The sequence below is a fragment of the Lygodium microphyllum genome, chromosome 25 (genome assembly GCF_053477565.2).
Source record: "Lygodium microphyllum isolate KBCC chromosome 25, Lygodium_microphyllum_v1.1.10, whole genome shotgun sequence".
Taxonomy (NCBI): Eukaryota; Viridiplantae; Streptophyta; class Polypodiopsida; order Schizaeales; family Lygodiaceae; genus Lygodium; species Lygodium microphyllum.
Window position 1 is genome coordinate 89,135,078 of NC_141159.1, and position 22,476 is coordinate 89,157,553.

A 22,476-nucleotide genomic window follows, 5' to 3' on the forward strand; every position below is an offset into this window, starting at 1 on the left:
TGTTGTCATTGTTGTTTCATCAGTGCTCTTTACTTTTCCTTTACTGGAACTCTTCCGTGCGCATTCCTGCATTACATACACACCCTTCCAGGTATTTATTTTATGTGCTTTATTTATTTTTATTTTCCCCCTTAATCACAAATTAATTGTTAAAATGAACCCTTTAATTCACCCACCATTTCCACGCGCATTCGCGCTAAACACACATACTTTTTAAATTAAAATCAACCAGCCGTTCACTTAGCATGCGCTACGTGCGCTACAGAGGCACTTTAAAATTTTAATTAAAATAAACCAACCGTCACATGAGCACGCGCTGGCAAAAAAGCGCTCCACATCACCTTAATTTGTAATCAATAAATTGCATTTAGCGACTCAGTCGGGAATCGAAGTCCGGGAATTGCATAACTGCACCGCTTAACCTAATAATTGGTAATTAAATTTATAAAAAGGAACCGCCGTTTTCTTATTAAGGTTTATCACCTAATAAAAATTCACCCATTTTTAATAAATGATTAAAATCAACCCTTCATTAAATTAATTCCCCCCTCATTGCACTTAATTCCCCTTTTTAATGAAGCGTTTTGTGGGATGGGTATACGTAGTCATTAGTGTTATTTTCCATGGTCCAGTCTTGGTTCTATCACAGATGTCGTATTGATATGTGTCGGATATGGTATGGTTTTGGTTTCCTGTCTTAGTTATGGTTACGGGTACGGTATGCAGTTTTTTCTTTTATTGCCTGATACGGGGTTCAGGGTATTTGTCTGATGCATCGCATGAAGCTTTCGGTCGCATTTGTCTCAAGGTCATGTCCAATTTTTTCTAGGATGTGGTTTGCTTGGGGTTAGTAGGTCGTGTCACGTTTGATTGGTAATTCTCTTATCCTTGGTTTTTGTCTGTTGGTTTGCAAGCATTCTCCTTGATTGTCTGTGTTTGTGGTGTGTGTGTAACCATCTGAATGGCGCCTTCTCATGCTCCTCCCCCTATCCAGTACGTCCCACTAGTTAGTAGGGATTACTCGTCCCTACTTACTTTTGAGCCCCTCACGAAGGCAGGACTTGCTGCTTTTGTGGCCACTCCTTTTCCATTACTTCCAGAGGATCCGTCGTTATGTGATGAGTTCCTGGCCTCTTACAGCAAGAAGACAGGCGTAGTCCAAGGAATGTCAATGACATTGACGTCTCGAGGCTTAGGGAAGGCTCTGTCTTTACCCTTCAAAGGAGAACCTTTTGTAACCACTCGTCAGCTCTTCTCTAATGAAGAGATTCTCAAGCTGTTGCAGAAGCAGACAAGGGAAGTCCTTGATGTTAAGAAAGTGATAAACTTTTCAAGAGTTTCTTTTTCTATGATCACTGATCCTGTATGGAAGACGATGTGTCAGTTCCTTCAGGACAGGTTCATGCCTGCCAAAACGCCATCCCACTATTTGTCCAAAGAGCTTTTCACAACTTCCAGGATGGTGCTGAAAGGAGTTGCTATTGATTGGAGCACATACCTCCTTACTAAAATGGATCAGCATTTTGTTAAAGTCACCAGGGGTAATGTTACCAATGTTACCTACGGATCATATTTGTCTGCCTTCTTGACCTATTCAGGTTTACAGAAGACTGTGCCTCCACCTCCTCCATCAGATCCAGTACCTCCTCCTCCACCTTCAGAAGAGTCAGCACCCATTGACATAGAGGATGATGATTCTCCGCCTCCCCTGGTCATACAACGCAAACGCTTGAAGAGGGTAGCGGATAAAGCCCCTGCTGTACTTCCCTCAGTGCCTATCCCTGCTACTTCTGGCAGTGAACTCCCTGGGTATCTCACTTGCAATAACCTGTTCCGAGCACATAGAGAAGGATCCTTGGAGATCTCAGTTCCCTCCCTGAACAGTCTCGTCTCAGGAGATGCCATTCCTTTCCTCTGCAAGGATATTCAAAGTTCCATTGAGTTGTCAGTGACAGCCTGTGTTCAACAGCTGTACGCATCTTTCTATGCCGAGCTCATGCAGTCCAAAGACCAGTTGCATAAGGCAACATCTGAGTTAGCTTCTGCTAAGGATACCCTAGCAGATCTATTTAAGCAAATGGAACAGCAAACCCAACAGGTTGTCACTCAAAGAGATGAGATTTCTTCATTGAAGACCCAGTTATTCGAGGCTCAGTCACAGGTTACTAGCCTTTCAGCAGAGAAGGAGAGGATGTCCAGCGAAGCGAAAGAATTCCAAGTTCTTTTAGATGACAAGCTTTTAGCTTTACAGACTACTAATGACACAGTGGCCAACCAAGCCTCCCAAATCCAGCAGTTGCAAGATCAGCTTGCAAAGTCCCGCTCTGTTCCTCCAAGCCCTCCTGTTTCATTAATTCCTTCTCTTTCCCAGCAGGACTTGGCTTCCCTACAGAGACAAGCTACTTTGTGCCCTCTATTCCAAGACAAAGTGGAAAGATTGCAGTCCAGAATGGACTTGTTATGGTCTACCTTTGAGCAGTTTCAGGAATATGTCTTACCTGACCATTCTTTCTTTGTCCACTACCACTTACAGAAGTTGGTCTTCTACATGAAGCTTTCCACGATGGATTTACCTTTTTCGGAGGATGGCTGGAGTGGGGCTTGGTCTGTTGAGTTGTTGACAGAGGTAGTTAGAATGGTCTTTGAAGATTCTGTCACGCCAGATACCATATTGATGTCATACATGTATCTCCGAGGAGATTTGTTAATTCCAGATGAGGTAGATATGGCATGGTATGTGGGGGATGTGGTCTTACAGGCTGTTTTATATGTCAATCATTTGGAGTTGCGCATAGCTGACATGTTTCAAAGTTATTCCTCAAAAGTAGCTGATTGTCATGATAATTCGTGGCATCCCATGATTGATTCGGTGGTCCTAAATCAAAGACAAAACACAGCTCCTACCTTTGTCCAGAGTACTAACCAACTGAGGATGGATCTCTTAACTTATCTTTCCAAACATAATCCATTTGATGCTACCTTCTTTGATGCCTATCATAGACGATCTCTCTTAGGACCTTCTGTTCCTACCCTCCTCTATTACCAACAATTGGCTCACCGCTATGCTATCTATATTTCCCTTTGTCAATCTAATTCCACTATTTTACCACTTCTTTTCCAACCTTCATCTTTCCCTCAAATTCATATTTTCACTTACTGTTCCTTTATTGAGGATAGGGTATTTTCCCCTTCTCCACCCTGTTCTTCACCCCTCATAAATGTACCCTCCACATTTCCTATTTATCAGTTAACACCATTCCTTAGTGATTCCTTACAAATTTCTGCCACTCCTTCTTTAACCTTTTCTTCTTTTTATGATTTTTCCTATCCTTCCCTACATCCACTTTCCCTTATTCCATTACCCTCTCCTAACACTTCCATATCTCAACCACCTCAGTTGGTTAGTGACTGTGACGGTTTTGATAATCAAATTTCTAGAAGAAGGGGATGGAGTTTGGATGATTGCATTACAGGACCGCAGATTAATTGGCCAGTAATTCTAGGGGAATGGACAGCTTCCAGTCAAGCTTATCAAAACTATGTTCATTTTGCCCAGCAATATTCACAGTCTGCAGATCCCTCAGTGAGATTAACTGCTCACTTTGCTTGGTACCTGGCGTATATGCATAGGCACTCTCATACTGATTCAAAGCCTATTCCAAAGTTGTGCATGAATGTCAATGTTAGCATTGATTCCCATCAGTTGGAGATATTGTATTTTCATGCCCTTTGTTTGCCTAGCAGATACTTGGTCCTGTTGGAAAGGATGTGCTGTTTCCAATTTTTTCAAAATCCTCCTAAAAACTTTGTAGATGAATCCTTATCTATGGATCGATTCCGACAACATCAATCTTTTAAGAGGGATCATCTTCATTGATACCTTTCCCATGTATGATGAAAACTTTTAATGAACAACTCTCTTTTTGAAGAAGTCATTCAGATGGTTGTGTTGTGTATTAGTGTTTGTGTTGTGAATTCCTTTATGTCAAACGAACGTGGTGGTTTCCTATTGGATTTCGTGTACGAGCTATGTTTTGGAGATTTGTGGTGATGGGGTCGTGGTTGGAGAGTTGAAGCTGATGCTGATGAAGAAGAAGCAAACTCTTATATCCTTTACAAATTTGTTGAGATTTTTAGTTTGATAAGAGGTGTTAATTTCAAAAGAGTTTTCCTTTCTTTGTATTTTTATATAAGAAACAGGTTATAAGATGGGGTCGTGTTAGATGGATTCTTTTTGAAAAGATATTGAAGATCAAAGTTGAGCTCTTTTGAACTTGTATTCCCTTTTTCCTGGGTCGCGAGGACGCTTCTTTATTAAGTGTGGGGATATGTTGAGTGTTGAAATGACTTGTTTTTTGGCTGATTTTTGTTGTTTTTGAGCTAAATGGTTGATTTTATGAGATGATTGATTGATTTAGAAGTGGTTTGAGAGTGTTTTGGATGATAATGATGGTGTTTTGGAAGATCATGATGTTTGTTGATGGTTCTGTGATGTTCTGATAGGTTCTGATTGGTTCTGTATACCTTCTGTTTTGGTCTGTTTTGTTCTGATTGTCTTTTGTAAGGAGGGATGAAGTATTGATTAATGAAGATTGAGATATTGTGAAAGTTTATTGAATGGTTTGTGAGAGTTTGGAATGATTTGAGAGTGAGTTATGAAGTTTTGATAACCTTCTGTAGGTCTTCTGTAGAGCTTCTGCTTCTGTTCTGTTCTGTACTGTAGCTGTTCTGTAGACTGTTCTGTATGCTTCTGTAAGTGTTCTGTGGAATGTATGTGTGACTTTGGGGAAAGTTTTCTAGCCTTGGAAAGAGGTGAATACAAGTGCAAAAGAGCTGAAGGAAGTGGAAGAAGTAGCTGCTGAAGACTCAAGAGAAGACTAGAGTGAAGTGACAGTAGTGAGCTATGAAAGGACACTGTAGTGGCTCTGGTGACTCTTCATATCAGACATACCTCTTGGGAGGGGTATCCACGACCTAAGAGTGATTATTGAGAGTAATTTTTGAGAGATTGTAGTGAGGATATGATGTATTATTGATGGAGTGAGAGAGAGAGAGTCAGAGATAGCCAATTCTACTAAAACAGAGTGATTGTATATGAGAGATTGAGAGAGAAGACTATGAAGATATTGAAGATGAATACTATGTGATATATTTCCATTCAAGGATGGTGTATTTCTTTGCTTTCTTTGTTCCATTGATGGATTTTATGAAGATATTGAAGAATATGGTTGATTCTATTAAAACCGTGGGAGATCTACATGATGCTGTATGAAGATTTGTTGTGCCTGGTGTTCTTTTCTTCATTGTGATCATATGAAACATGATAAACAAGCTTGTTGATGTTACAAGATAGATTTTCTTGCAAGAGAATTCCCTTTTCCTTGGTGTTCCTCTCGGGGCTCCACTACCTAGCACATTGAGGTGATCGTCATATGCTAACTAATCATACTGTTATGATTCTCACATAAGCTATTCAATTTTACACAAATTACTTAGTTGATCTAACCAACCCACGAGTAAAGATTATCTTCCCTTTTAAGATGCAAATACTTTCCCTAAAAGATGAAAATAACTGCAAGATAGGTGAGATGCATCATTCCATGCAAATATGCTAATTCAAGACTATAGATCATTTTGCAACTATAGGATCTATAGTGATCTCTTCTTTTCCTTGCCTTATGCGACATTGATTTACATTTAGAACTATTCTTATAAGCCCTACGTTTAATGTAATGAAATCAAAGCTTTAATGTTTTTCAATGAAGATGCATTCAAACTTTGATAAAAGAACTCCATGCATGAGTGAATGCCATGAGTCCATCCTTGATTTAATCCTTCCTTTTATCACTTTACCCGACCTAAAATTTAACCATCTTCGCATGCAACTTGCAAAGCTCATAATTCCTTTCCATGCATTGCAACTATTTGGACATCATTCAATGGGCATCTAAGATTATCTCATATACGAGTCACAACTAGGAAATTATTACCTAAGTGCATTATGTGTTATATGTTCTATTCTTTTCGTGAGGCAACAAGGATGCCTTTAGACAATCCACCTTTTAACTTATGCAATATGCGTTCAAGAATGCAACTACCCTTGACCATGCAAGTACTTGCCATGCAACTTAACTTGGTAATTTGATGCAAGTATATGAATTTTCCAATGTATTCAAACTTGCCTAGATAATTAAAGACATGCTTAATGCATCCTTTCATGCAGGATTGTTATCGGAACATGGGCATTAAGAATCGGGGCATTGTCCACTCGCGTACTCGGGGTGGAAGCTCCCGCGTGTGTGTCTCGTGACTTTTTCTTAGGAGCCATCGATGATGTAGATCTCGACTCAGCAAACTCTCCTTGCCCTTTATCCGATTTCCAAAACTCCCTTATGCCCGTGAATTTACTCCTCTTTGCAAGAATCGGGCAGGCCTTACAAACTCAGTTTTAAAAACCCGAGAGGTATGGGTGAATAAGGCTTATGGAAGCCTTATTGGAAGCTTCCAAATTAGAAGCTTCCAAGCTTCTGAACTCAGACAGATGACATGGAGAGAGAGGGATTGGGATGATGATAAAGATGATGATGGGGGAGATGAAGACGATGGTGACGATGTTGATGATGATAAAGATGATGATGATGAAGATTATGATGATGAAGGGCGGGGGAGGCAGCAGCGTGGAGGCGCGATGGCAGCTGGGCGACAGCAGCATGGGCAGCACAACATGATCCCTTTCTCCTCCTCCCCTCAAGCTTAGGAGGGGAGGGTTATTATAGGTTGTGAAGGGAGGGGTTAGCCACACAAGTGGCGAGCTGCATGCCTCCTCTCCATGCCCGTCCTCACTCAACTCCCACACATACTCCCTCTCCCCGCCATGCAACGGCTGAAGGGGGAGGGAGTTTATTCATAAAAAATTTTGCAAAAATTATTCATTATCCCTTTTCCCCCTTGAAGGGGTGTTCCCGCGTGGGCTACAGGTTTCGAGCCACGGCTTTCTACACACGATGCAAGGCTGGTGTTTATCGATGCATGCGGAGGAAGCAGTTAGCCAAAAGTCTTTTGCTGCGGGAGATCACTTGAAATTGCTCTTGCGTGGGGTGTGCAAGGTCTAGGGTCATTAATATTTCATGCGAAGATATTACATTCTCTTCCCCTTAGAGGAATCGAGATGTCCTCATCTCGAGAAAATCTGGGGGTATTGTTGGTTGAGAGTACTTTCATCCATCCAAGTGGCATCCTCTTTGGGGTAATCTTTCCATTGAATGAGATATTCTCTCGGTTCTGGATCTCAAATGCCTCTCCCTAACATCTAAGATCCTGTCAGGCCGTAGCTCAAGGACTCCTTGGCTAGGCATTACAACTTGTTGATCATCAAGCACGTGATAAGGGTTGGGCACATACTTTTTCAATAGGCTGATATGGAATACATTATGAACTTTTAGGTTTTCAGGGAGTTGCAGTCTGTAAGCATTAGACCCTAGGCACTTGAGAATCTTGTAGGGTCCAGAATACCTTGGACTTAGCTTTTTGCATTCACCCAAGGATAGGGAACACTTCTTTGGATGTACACGAATGAAGACCATATCACCTTCAACGAAGGATCTATCTTGCCATTTCAGGTCCGCGTAAGCCTTCTGTCTGTCCTTGGCGGCTTGGATGTCCTGTATTATTGACTTGATTTGGTCATCCATGTCTTCCATCATCTATCTTGAAGCTTCAATCCTCAAGGTTGGATCCGAAAAGCTCAAAGGACTGCGACAATAATGCCCATACAATGCTTGAAAAGGTGTCATCTGAATGCTTTGTTGGTAAGAAGCACTGTAGGCAAACTCAACCAGTGGCAAATATTGAATCCACTTTTTGGGTTCGCGGCAACAATGTGTCCTAAGCATATCTTCAATGACTTGGTTAACTCGTTCCGTTTGAACATCGGTTTGGGGATGGTAAGCTGTACTAAAACAGAGTTGAGTCCCAATGGCCTTGAAGATAGCCCTCCAGAAGTGTGATATGAAGAGAGAGTCATGATCACTAATGATTCTTCTGGGTAACCCATGTAGTTTTAATATTTCCTTGATGAATAACCTTGCGATGTCTAAGGCTTTATAGTTTGTCTTAACAGGGATAAGATGTGCAACCTTGGTAAGCATATATACCATGACCATAATGGAGTTATATCCTCCCTGAACTTGGGGCAGGCCAACAACAAAGTCCATACTAATGAATTCCCATTTCATTTGGGGAATGTCAAGTGGTTGCAATTTCCCTGGCATTTTGACATGTTCAGCCTTAATGTGTTGACAAGACAAACATTCCGTGACATATTTGAGAATGTCACCCTTGAGCCTATCCCAGTAATAGCTCTTCTTGACCGCGTTAAGGGTCTTGGCATAGCCAGGATGTCCTGAGAAAGGGGAGTCGTGGGCTTCCCAAAGTATCTTTTGCTTGAGTGATTGGCTTGCCGGAATACATAATCTCATCCTATAGTAGACAAGTCCACTATTGATAGAGAATTCTTGATAATTTGTTTGTAGCTTCGGGTCTTGATCCTTGATGGGGATCTCCCTTAGCAATTTCTGATAGGTTGGGTCATGGCATGCCTCTTCTCTAGCTAGCTCAAGAATTGGGTTGTTTGGCATGGATACCTTTGTGGCTAGAGATCTTGCTGTTGATGGATCTTGCAAAATCAGAGAATTCAGAAATGCCTTGCGATTGAGTGCATCGGCACAACTACATTCTCCTTTCTAGGCCGGTATTTGATTTCAAAATCATATTCCTCTAGTACTTCACTCCATCGACGTTGTCTCATATTGAGCTCTTTCTGGGTGAAACCCCATTTAAGACTCTTGTGGTCTGTCACTAAGGTAAATTTGTTATCCAGCAAGTAGTGTCTCCAAAGTTTAAGAGCATGGATGACAGCCAACAGCTCTAGATCGTGCGTAGCATAGTTCCTTTCATGGCTCTTCAATTTCCTCGAAGAGTATGCTACGGGATGACCTTCTTGCATGAGTACACATCCTAAGGCAACTGTGCTAGCATCAGTTATCACTTCAAACTTCTTACTAAGATCCGAAAGTTTTAGGATGGGTGCTAATACCAAGCTTTGCTTTAGTTTGTCAAAGCTAGATTGTTTAGCAGGTGACCATACAATTGATACCTTTTTCTTTAGTAGATCAGTTCAGAGGCGCTACAATCAAAGCATAGTTTTTGATAAAGACCCTGATCATCCTGTCAATCCAAGAAAACTTCATACTTCTTTGACAGAAGTTGGTGTTGGCCACTCCAGAAGAATGTCTCTTACCTTGGCTGGATCTACTGAAATTCCTTCCGCTGATACAATGAATCCCAGATATTCAATCTGTCGCTTGAAAAATGCACACTTCTTCTTCTTGGCATAAAGCTTGTGTCTCATTTTTTCAAGAACAATGCGAAGCTGGGGTTCATGATCTTCTTCCTGTTTGGAGTAGACTAGGGTATTTTCAAAGAAGATGAGTACAAAGTCATCAAGATAGGGCCTAAAGATATCCTGTATTAGCTTGTTGAAGGTAGCAAGAGCATTTGTCAGCCCGAATGACATGACTAGGAATTTGAAGTGACCATACCTTGTGCTAAATGCCGTCTTTGGGATATCTTCTTCCTTGATCCTTATCTGATAATATCCAGACCTGAGATCTATCGTAGAGAAGATCTTCACACCTTGAAGACGGTCAAGAAGTTCATCTATTCTTGGAATGGGGTATTTGTTTTTAATGGTCGATTGATTCAACCCTCTATAGTCAATGTATAGCCAAAGCGTTCCATCTTTCTTCTTTTGGAATAGCACTGGGACTCCCCATGGCAAACTGCTAGGACGGATGTAGCCTTGGTCTAACAGTTGCTTGAGTTTCTCCTTTAGCTCAATTGCTTCCGAGATGGACATCCTATATGGTCTCTTTGCGATTGGTGTAGCTCTTGGCGCTAGCTTGATTTCGTGATTGACTTTTCTTTGAGGAGGAAGTTCTGACAGCTCTTCAGGAAATACGTCTGCGTATTTCTTTAACCATGAATGTTCTTCCCTAGAATCCTTATTTTGATCTAGCTTATTCAGCTTAATCAAATAGACAGGTAGGCCCTTCTAACTCCTTTTATTATCTATGTTGCTTTGGCCAGTTGAATTTTTGGCTTACCAGCCTCTCCTTGAGTTGTGACTAGTTCCCCTTCAAAATTTGGAAAGGAGACTTGGCCCTTTCCACAGTGAATGTGGGCGTCATTGGGTATTAGCCAATCCATTCCGAGCAAACATTTGTGGACACCTAGGTTCATTACCTTGAATCTGATCGAAGTCGACTTTCCACCCAGTAGGAATTTCACCTTAGTAGTTGGCATGGTACAAGAGACCTCACGACCATTTGCTAATTCCACTAGTAAGGTAGGTGTATCTATTGTGGCTATTCCTAATCTTTTTACACGGATTGGTGAAATAAAGGAATGTATACTGCCACAATCAATCAAGGTTTTGAAGCTTTTACCTTGATAATCTGATGGTGTTTGAATCACCGAGAATTGGCGATTCGGGCCTTTCTTGTGAAGAGCGACATGAATCGTTGCCTTCTTAACGTCAGCTTCAATGGATGGGTCTTCTTTATCATCCAGCTCCTTGTTGGCAACACTGGAGGTTCTCCCTCTAGCCATGATGGTGGCTTCTTGGCCATGGATGGCCCCTTGGAATGGCCCTTGGCATTGTCCTCTGCTAAGCTTGGGACATTGGCTTTTAAAGTGACCAGGCTCGTTGCAATGGAAGCAACAGATATTGCGGCCATTACCTTGTGCAAGAACGAAGTTGCTAGTAGCGTTCGCCCTAGATTTCTTCCTTTGTTCCTGGTTTTGGCCCTACTCTCTCTTGGTCTGAGACTTATACATTCCCTTGTTTTGATCCCTATAAGACCAAGTCCTATTATTTCTTGGCTTGGACTGCACCTTCTGTATTATCGGTGAAGCTTGAATGAGCGCATCTTGAAGGTCTATTGGACGCATTGATTCTAGGCGGATGTTTATGGGTGGGTTTAATTCGGCAGAAAACTTTGACACCTCCTGTGTCATGTCTATTTGTGGTGCGTACTTTAAAAGAGAGATGAAATTTGAATAGTATGCATCCAGGGATAGTCCAAGCTACTTTAATTCATAAAATTCGTTCATCTTCTGTGTGCGATAAGCAGGTGGTAGATATCTCCCTTGCACAGCTCTTTTAAGCTTCTCCCAAGTAACTGACCCTTCCGAGATCCCTTGGTCTCTGCACCATTTCTTCCACCAAAGTCTTGCTTCTCCAGTAAGCTTTAGTTTGGCAAGCATAGCTTGGTTAGCAGGTGCAGTAGCTGCTGCTTCGAAGTAATCCTCCATGGATTCGATCCAGACCTCGACGTCAGTTTGGATGCGATCCTTCCCTTACCATCGAATTCAGGTGGCTTGATTTGTTTGAGAAGGAACTTCTCTTGAATTACAATTGTACTTGGTGCATGGGTCGGACTAGGAATCTGTACTTGAGGTTGAACCTGGGCAATAAAGTTCTTTACGTTAAAGACTTGCTAAACATTTTCTCACATTACATTAATATACCTAGTTTAGCTTTTAGCCAAGTGACCTAATCACTCAACTCCTCTACCAACACTTACAGCCATCACAAACAGTGTGATAAAAAGTCTATTTCATTCATATGGGCATAGCCCTTTTGAGTACATTTATTTTGGGAAGGTAGAACAAGTTGATTGGCACATCAATTTGGGGAAAATAAGATTGTGTTACATTCGGCTACGGGAATTGAGTAATAATATGGAGTGGGATCATGGATTTTCAAGAATCGATAGGTCGTAGGAAGCTTGGGGTATCCCTTCCTTTGATACCCATTCTTCTCATAACATCCCAACACCTTGATTTTGTCGGTAGGGATTATTCAAGCCACTTCCTCGTACACGTACTTGTTCTGCTTGACCTTTCGACCGCCACCATGTAGGGTTGTGTTTGTGTGAGCCTCGACAAAGATGTACATCTTCATGATCTTTAAATTCTCCATCCACTTGATTCTCTTCAAGTTGGTTTGAAGGTACGCATGTCGGTGGGTAGCTATGTAATAATTTCCTGATTCACCTATCCATCTCTGCCATTCCACGTACAGGGGTGAAGGATTGTAGATGCGATCTAGGATATTCATCATATCTAGCCTCCGTCGATAATCCAACGCACGCATTACAGTCATAAACATAACCTGGAACACCAAAAATTTATTCCATGCTTCTCGACTCTGCAGGCCAGCATCCATAGGTAAGTAAGGAAATGTTCTTAACGACAACATTGCTCTACTTCCCCTTATTCAGTTCCCTTGTAAATATTACATTCTGTTGGTTCGCTCTGATACCAATTGTAACGTGTCCCCCTATCCTCTCGTAGGACACGTCTTAGCAGCCCATCGGGAAGAGAGTCTAGAAAGCACCACCCATCACTCCCAAGGAATGTCACGGGATTTGCGATCCAGGTCTTCCCGAGTCTGCCACGAAGCGGAAGCATTCCAGCCGTTCCCACGTAGCACCAACGTGAATTAGGGTTTTCCTAATGGTCAAGTTCCTAGAGTGGTGGCTAGCATCGAGCCCTAGACGAACTACTTTACGCAGAAACATCAGTGTCAAAGAGGATTTATACTGCACTTGGTTCAAGGAGAATGGAAAACGAGAGGGATGCGAAGCTCAACCTCTCTGCCCGTAAGGCATAGTCCCATTCCGTTCCCCTAAAACAGCATAAATCGGGACTCTAGCCCTATAGATTCTAGGTCATTCTTTACCTTGGTGTCAATTCCTTTGAGAAAAGTTCCCGGCCAACCGGGACCACCCTTCCGTAGGATGGACCCAGGGTCACATCCACGCACTTTCCTCGGGTTGCTTTAGTTATCTAATTACCTACCACATTTAGTTTGATAAGAAAAAACAACTTCTTTAATTAACCAATTAATCACTGGTTCATTCATGTAACTTAGGCACTGACATAGAAAAACAATGTCAAGCAAGTTCCTTTTCAACATTTGATCTTTATTTAAGAGTCTTTGGAATACATCATATAATCGTGCCTGAAGGCTATTCCAGCAATCCACAGGGATCACTATTCTAAGTTCCACCCGTAGACTAGTATGTGGGCCTTGAGATCCCATCTCGAATCACGTTGGCCTCTAGTGCAGTATCTAGAGGCAATGGATTTACGGTTAGAGCCTCCACCGGCACCCAGGCGTCCTCCTGCTCCAAGTAGCACTCACGGAGAGACCTCTTGCGGCGGGTTCGGTCCACGTACTCGGCGCGGCTAACAACCCCCTTGCATAGGGTCAAGCAGACAGTCGGAGGTAACTGATGTTGCCTCTCCCTCCAGACTTTCAACCTGAAGCATTCGTTATTTTCCTGCATTAGTTCCTTGAGCAAAGAAGTCCAAACAGTGCTCCTAAGTGTACAATCACGAGCATTCCAATAGTTGTTTGTATGGCCAACTGCTAAGGTGTGAATCCTTCTCTCCAAATACATCCAGCATTCGATCCGGGATCAATCGCGACTTGGCAAGATCCCAAGGGTTTCGTAAGCTGAGTTGCTTATTTACCCTTTATCCTTGGGTTAGGGTTTATACCCTTTTGACCCAAATTTTTTCCACCTTAGGTTTCCTTAAAATATAGACAATAAATCCTTTATCCTTGGGTTAGGGTTTATACCCTTTTGACCCAAATTGTTTCCACCTTAGGCTTCCTTAAATTAAAGATAATAAATCTTGGGCAACCTCATCACCCTAACTTGGTTGGTCAAGTGCTTTCTTGGCAAATTCGTAACTCCCCTAACTTTGGCAAATCAGCCTCAAGGAAGGGTTATGTAGTAGGATGACGACTCATCCTTTAGAAAATTAGACTTGTACTTAGAACTCGCCAACCTTGTTCTAAGGAGTAGCAATACTATTTTGTGATTTAGACACAAAACCATGTGACATTGCAACTTGTTGCACGGGATAGGTGTCGCACCTAACTTGTGGGATTATTTCTCCCATCACACGGTATTCCTTGGTGAAGAATACCTTTGGTCAAGATGTAGGGTTTGGGAGTCCTTTTGACCCAATCCAAAATCTAACCCTACTAGGCCGATAAACGTTTTGGCCCTAGGGCTCCTAGATTCATATGGAAGTCTAGTATTTGGTCAATTGATCCTTAGGGTGAGAACCCTAGATCATTCTTGCATGGGTATTTAGCTAATCCTAACATTCCGTGAATGTGGGTAGGACCTTTAGGATTGGAAGTATTAAGTTGGCAACCCAAGTGCGATACTAGGCAGAATTTTATCATAGCTTAACCCTACCTAGCACATTGAGGTGATCGTCATATGCTAACTAATCATATCGTTATGATTCCTAGGTAAGCTATTCAATTTTACGTGAATTACTTAGTTGATCTAATCAACCCACAAGTAAAGATGATCTTTCCTTTTACGATGCAAATACTTTCCCTAAAAGATGAAAATAACTACAAGATAGGTGAGATGCATCATTCCATGCAAATATGCAAATTCAAGACCATAGACCTTTTTGCAACTATAGGATCTATAGTGATCTCTTCTTTTCCTTGCCTTAGGCGACATTGATTTACATTCAGAACTATTCTTATAAGCCCTACGTTTAATGCAACGAAATCAAAGCTTTAATGTTTTTTAATGAAGATGCATTCAAACTTTGATAAAAGAACTCCATGCATGAGAGAATGCCATGAGTCCATCTTTGATTTAATCCTTCCTTTTATCACTTAACCCGACCTAAAATCTAACCATCTTCGCATGCAACTTGCAAAGTTCATAATTCCTTTCCATACATTGCGACTATTTGGATGTCATTCCATGGGCATCTAAGATTATCTCGTATACGAGTCACAACTAGAAAATTACTACCTAAGTGCATTATGTGTTATATGTGCTGTTCTTTTTGCGAGGCAACAAGGATGCCTTTAGACAATCCTTCTTTTAACTTATGCAATATGCGTTCAAGAATGCAACTGCCCTTGACCATGCAAGTACTCGTCATGCAACTTAACTTGGTAATTCGATGTGAGTATATGAATTTTCCAATGTATTCAAACTTTCCTAGAGAGTTAAAGACATGTTTAATGCATCCTTTCATGCGAGATTGTTATTGGAACCTCGGCATTAAGAATCGGGGCGTTGTCCACTCGCGTACTCGGGGTGGAAGCTTGTGCGTATGTGCCTCGCGACTTTTGCTTAGGAGCCATCAATGACATAGATCTTGACAAAGCAAACTCTCCTTGCCCTTTATCCAATTTCCAAAACTCCCTTCTGCCCACGAATTTACTCCTCTTTGGAGGAATCGGGCCTTACAAACTCGGTTTTAAAAACCCGAGAGGTATGGGTGAATAAGGCTTATGGAAGCCTTATTGGAAGCTTCCAAATTAGAAGCTTCCAAGCTTCTGAACTCATACAGATGACATGGAGAGAGAGGGATTGGGATGATGATGAAGATGATGATGGGGGAGATGAAGACGATGGTGAAGATGCTAATGATGATGAAGATGATGACGATGAAGGCGGGGGCGACAGCAGCATGGAGGCGCGATGGCAGTTGGGCGATGACAGCATGGGCATCACGGCACGATCCCTTTCTCCTCCTTCCCTCAAGGTTAGGAGGGGAGGGTTCTTATAGGTTGTGAAGGGGGGGGTAGCCACACAAGTGGCGGGCTGCATGACTCCTCCCTATGCCCCTCCTCACTCAACTCCCACACATACTCCCTCTCCCCGCCATGCAATGGCTGAAGGGGGAGGGAGTTTATTCATTAAAAAATTTGCAAAAATTATCCATTATCCATTTTCCCCCTTGAAGGGGTGTTCCTGCGTGGGCTACAAGTTTCGAGCCACGACTTTCTACACACGACGCGGGGCTGGTGTTTATCGATGCACGCCGAGGGAGCACTTAGCTCAAAGTCTTTTGTTATGGGAGATCACTTGAAATTGCTCTTGCGCGGGGTGTGCAGGGTCTAGGGTCATTAATATTTCGTGCGGAAATATTACACTCTCTCTATGTCCTCGACGTGCTGTCGGCAGGGAGAGAGAGAGAGATTTTTTTTTGCATTAATGCTAATTATTTTTTTCCCATTAAAAGGGGGGAGTTCTTATGAGGGGGAAAGAAAGGCATGAGCATGTTACATCCTCTCCCCCTTAGAGGAATCGAGATGTCCTCATCTCGATGGGGAAGACAAGCACTACTGGACCTTAGAGCCTGTGGGATAGTGCCCATCACGCTTTCACTCCGCTACTTTGATTACTCAAATTCTCAACTTAAAATAACAACTTGTCAAAAATCATAGGATTCAATAGGATTTATTCCAAGTACAAGACTTATTACCTCAAGAAGATCTTCCTAGGATATCTAGTCATCCTTAAAGGTTACAATAGCCTCCAAGCCTTCATCATCATATGGTTCATAATATGAGCCAAAACTAGAGTTTAGACGGCTTCTTTTGACTACAGGTTCCTTATTCTTAGGGTCCAACTGAGGACAATCTATTTGGATGTGTCCTAGTTCACTGCAGTGGGAACATCGGCAGTTGGGGCATCTCTTACAGATGTGTTCTATCTCTGCACACTTGTGGCATGTCTTGTCTTGATCTCATGAGTCATCTTTGTCATAGTTGCCTAATTTAAGTTCTTGGACGATTGGATTCGCTCCGAGTAATGCATCTTGCAAGTCCGTTGGGCGCATCGATTCCAATCGAGTGTTTATGGGTGGATTCAATCCAACACAGAATTTTGACACCTGTTGTGTCATATCCATTGGGGGTGCATACTTTAGGAGTGAAACGAACTTTGAATAATATGCTTCAAGGGATAATCCTAGCTACTTCAAGCCATAGAATTCATTCATCTTTTGTGTGCGGTAGGCAGGTGGCAAATACCTCCCTCGCACAGCTTCCTTAAGCTTATCCCAAGTGAATGTCCCCTCTGAAATTGCTTGATCTCTGCACCACTGTTTCCACCAAAGTCTTGCTTCGCCTGTAAGCTTAAGTTTGGTGAGCATGGCTTGGTTAGTAGGTGCAGTTCCTGCTTCCTCAAAATAGTCCTCCATGGACTCAATCCAGATCTCGGCGTCGGCTTGAACAATCCTTTCCTTGCCATCAAACTCGGGTAGCTTAATTTTTTTGAGAAGGAACTTCTTCTCTTGCATGTCAGCATTTGTGGGTGCAAAAAGTGCCTGACAATCAAGACATACCACTTAGGTTATTTCTGTTTAGGATATGTCTATGAACGGAACATTAATCAATCATGTATCATTAAGAAGTTTTGCTCTAATACCAACTATAACGTGCCCGCTCCTCAAATTCTGGGACACGTCTTAGCAGTCCATCGAGAGATATATCTAAAAGAGACCGCCCGGCACTCCCAAGGAATGACTCGAGGTTTGCCAACTAGGGTCTCTCGAGTCTGCCTCGCAACGGAACTTATCCGACTATTCCCACTAGGATAGACCTAAAGTCCGAGTTCCTTGTAATCGGGTATTTCTAACATCCTTCTAGCGTCGGTCTACAACTGCTCCACTTTGCGCAGACACAACTGGGCCAAATTAGACTCATACCGCACTTGGTTCAAAGAGAATGGGAAATGAGAGGGATGCATTGCTCGACCTCTCTGGCCGTAGGGCATAGTCCCATTCCGGTCCCCTAAAATGGTAGGAATCAAGGTTCTAACCAACATTATCTAAGGTCATCGTCCGACCTTTCCTAACATTCCTCATTAACATTTCCTTAAGCGATGCATCCCTCTCGATTCCCATTCTCTTTGAACCAAGTGCGATATGAGTCTACTTTGGTCCAGTTGTATGTGCGCAAAGTGGAGCAGTTGTAGACCGACCCTAGAGGGCTGTTAGGAAGACCCGACTACAGGGAACCCAGACTTCAGGTCGATCCTAGTGGGAATGGCCGGATAAGTTCCGTTGCGAGGCAGACTCGAGAGACCCTAGTTGGCAAACCCCGTGTCATTCCTTGGAAGTGTCCCGCAATTTAAGGAAGTTTTTTATCTTGTTTTCGTGTCAGTGCCCTAAATTACGTAAAGGAACCTGTGATGATTAACGAGATTAATTAAGAAAGCTGCTTTTATGTGTCAAACATAATGTGGTAGTTAATTAGATAACTAAAACAACTCTCGAGGGAAGCATGGTGGATGTGACCAATGGGTCTGTTAGTCGAGAGCTTTCCTCAAAGGAAATGTTAACGAGGAATGTTAGAAAAGGTCGGACGATGACCTTAGACAATGTTGGTTAGAAGCCTAATTCCTACCATTTTAGGGGACCGGAATGGGACTATGCCCTACGGGTCAAGCGATGCATCCCTCTCATTTTCCATTCTCTTTGAACCAAGTGTCGTATGAGTTTACTTTGGCCCAGTTGTGTCTACACAAAGTGGAGCAGTTGTAGACTGATGCTAGAAGGCTATTAGGAAGACCCGATTACAAGGAACCCGGACTTCAGGTTGATCCTAGTAGGAACGGCCAAATAAGTTCCGTTGTGAGATAGACTCGAGAGACCCTAGTTGGCAAACCCCGAGTCATTCCTTGGGAGTGTCGAGCGACGTCTTCTAGATATATCTCTCGATGGACTACTAAGACGTGTTCCGCAATTTGAGGAGCGGGCATGTTACAAATTCAGTCCTATGGGAGGGTGGTCTCGGCTAGCCGAGAGGTTTCCCCAAAAACAAATGCTAGGAACAAACTCTAGGAAGGGCCCATTAGTTGAATTACCTAGGGTTTGGTCTCAGAACCTGAACTGTAAATTATCTTAGGGAAAAGTTACGGCGGCTGTTGCAAAGCATTGCGATGGATCTCATAAATCCTTAGTTTGCTATTGGAAAAAAGTGTTGTACTCCATGAACCAAGGGTAATGGCAGTCGCTCCTTCCAGACAAGAAGCCTCTCGAAGGACACCTTTGGATGTGAGCTAGTTGTTGATAGGTGACCGTTAGATCAATTAGGAACCTTCAGGTGGTCGGTCCTCAATGGGTAATAGTAGGATGCTTCCATTGCGGGGTACCAATCGGACAAAATCCGATCATTCTGGTTAGAGTACGGATGGCGACAACTAGAAGGAAAACTCTGGGAAACTACTAGAACATTATCCGTCAAGAAATTAAGGCGCGTACGTCACAAAGATAATGATAAGCCCAAATTCTAAGACTCTAACCCTAGGGTAAGTCATTGTCTCGACTCTTATCCTATTTTCCCTTTTAGAAAAGCACTCGACTCATCAGGTCCACCCTTCCATCGAATGCCTTTCATCGAAAAAGATCACTCACCCGCTTCCCTTTAAAAAATGTTTTCTTTAGTTATCTAAATAGAACATATTACCACATTATTGAACACATAAAAATAGCTTCATTAATTACCCTTTTAGCATTGGGTTCGTTTTACATCTGAATCAGATAATATCTAGATCTTAGGTCAAATTTTGAGAAGATCACGGCTCCTTGTAAGCTATCCTTTGGTTTGGAGAATCGAATACTTATTTTTTATTGTAAGTTGATTCAGACCCCTATAGTCAATGCATAATCTAAGGGTTTTGTCCTTCTTCTTTTGGAATAGGATAGGTGCATGCCAGGGAGAATTACTGGGATAAATGAAGCCTTGCTCCAGCAGTTGCTTCAACCGCTCTTTCAACTCAATAGCTTCGGGTATCGACATCTTGTATGGCCTTCTTGCCACAGGTTCACAGCTCCAGGGATTAATTTTATTTCATGGTCTACTTCCCGTTCAGGATTCCCATTCAGGAGGTAGTTTAGTTAGCTCCTCAAGGAGGAAGACATCAACAAATTTGCCCATCAACCATGAAGGTTCTTCTTCATCTTTGGTATCCTCCACTTTGTTTAATTTTATTAGATAAATAGGGAGTCCCTTCCTAATACCCTTCAGGATCCCGACTGGCCTTAGCTAGCTGGATTTTTAGCTTGCCTTTTTCTTCCATAGTTGGATCCACTTCTTCTAGTGTGATGGCACATGTGCTGTTTCTAGCTCCACGGCCTACTCCTTGCCCCATTCCATGACCAGCTCCTCGCCTAGCTCCACGTCCACGTCCTCTATTATTAAAATTCTCATTTCTTTGAGGACATTGAGGGATGTTGGCATTGGCATTGGCGTTGGTCCCTTTCTTTGGGCATTCAGAGCAAAAATGGCCTGGCTGATTACATCTCTAGCATCATGGCTCCTTATTCCAATTTCTATTTGTGTTGTTATCTCCACCACAATTTTGAGGAGCACTAACTGAATTAGCTTGCCCTTGATTGTAACTCCTTTGCTATTGATATCCTACCTGTGTTCTTTTGGAGTAGAGAAATCTATTGTTGAACCTATTATTTGACCTAGAGTAAGCCTTTGCCAAAGGTTGTGCCCTTAGTAGTGCATCTTCTCAGTCTATAGGCCTCATTCCTTCTAGCTTTTCATCAAGGGGAAAATTCAAACCTTGGCAGAAATGTGCCAGTTTTTGCTTCATTGACAAGTGAGGAGCATACTTTTGCAGGGTCACAGAACACTACCCTTCCAAGGTCATTCCTAGTTCCTTAAGGTCAAAGAACTCGTTCATCTTGAGTGTCTAATAGGTAGGGGGTAAATAGCGATTTTGGACAGGCTCCTTAATCAAATTCCAGGTAATAGTAGACTCAGAGACTGATTTGTCTTGACACCACTATTTCCACTACAGTCTAACTTCACCTGTAAGCCTCAACCTTGTTATCATTGCCTGATTAGCAACACTTGTGCTAGCAGCAAAAAAATAATCCTCCATCTGCTCTATTCAGGTTTTGGCATTAATGGCGACTTTTTCTCCTACCCCATTAAAATATGGTGACTTTACTTGTTTGAGCAAAAACTTTCTTTCTTTCTCCTTAGCCAACTGATTCTGTGACTTGAACAACAACCACCATCGGTGTAGGATTTGATAATTTCTTAGCATTGAGAAATTCACAATTTATAATCCTTAGAGATGATAAGTCTTCTTAATCTCAAACCAAGATTTTTTTCAACGATGATAGAATCTTTCCCAAAAATATATATATATTATATATTTTTATCAAGCACCATAGGCTTTACAATTTTTTTTGTTTTTGTGGGCTTATCCTGCAAACTACTAAAGATCCAAACATATTTTTTGGCTTCTTGTATTTAAGAAAATTTACAAATTTATCCATGGATTCTAGATAAAGACAGGGAGTAATAAGTAGGAGGTTCTTTGGACGTATCCAACTCCAAATAGCTATTGGGAAGATTTGGCAGTTTCTCCACCTCATAATTATCTTGATGAGTACGATAGACTACCTTCACCTGATTTGATTGGATGATGTTGATAATGGAACTATAGATCTATTGATTTAGAGACATTGTCTCGCCATTGTTGTGCACCAATGGATTCATATCACTTCTATGAAATATCTAATGTCCATAAGCTATACTCAATATACTGCTTGTTCTATCAGCAAAAATTGGCTTGTAAGTAGGTGTCTATGCCCAATTTTCCTCTAGGGTCCACCGCTCAGGATCAGCTTGTATTTTTGGGGGAATAAAAATATTTTCCATAATGTGGAAATTTCCTCTCTCAGTGAAAGAGAACATCGATTTCACGTTGATATATTTCTTAAAATATTTCACAGAATAACCGTTCTTCATCCTGCACATAATTTCCAGGATGAGCAATGTTATTTAAGAAAAATTCCAATGCAAGATTAGTAGGTTCTTTTTTTCTGACTAATAATCCTTGGCCTCAAACTACATCATTTTACCCATATATCCATTTGTAAATAATTCCTAGGAAATTTTTTTCCAGGATCTTTTCCAGGGATTGTGCTTATGGCAGTTTGGCCTAGGCCATCCTCTCTTAATGTGTGATTGTTCTTTACAGCACAAAAATATTTTCAAATTTTTGAAAAATAAAATTTTCTTGCTCTAATACCACATGTGATGTACAGACAGCTAAATATAGTCGATAACGTTTGGTGGTCATCTCGAGTTTTTCCTAACTGTCGTTGTCCATACTCCACTGGAATGTTTGGACTTTGATCAGTCTCCACCTTGCATGGGAATGTCCTACCTCATCCCACGAGGATTGACCTGAGTGTTTATTGCTGACCTAAGAGTCTCCTATCTTTAGCTAGCTCACGTTCGGAGGTGTCCTTCGAGGGGTTTCTCGTCCAAACAAAGAGGGGTCATTACCCTTGGTTCATAGAGTGCAATAATTTTTCTAGCAATGAGCTTAGGTTCATGGAATCCTAATGCGTTCTGGCAGAGCCGCTTCACCTTTCCCCTAAGATAATGATCATCCCAGGTTCTAAGACTCTAACCCTAGGGTAAGTCATCGTGTTGGCTCATATCCTATTTTTTCCTTTTAAGAAAGCACCTGAATCATCAGGTCCACCCTGCCATCAAATGCCTTTCGTCGAGAAAGGTCGCTCGCGTGCTTC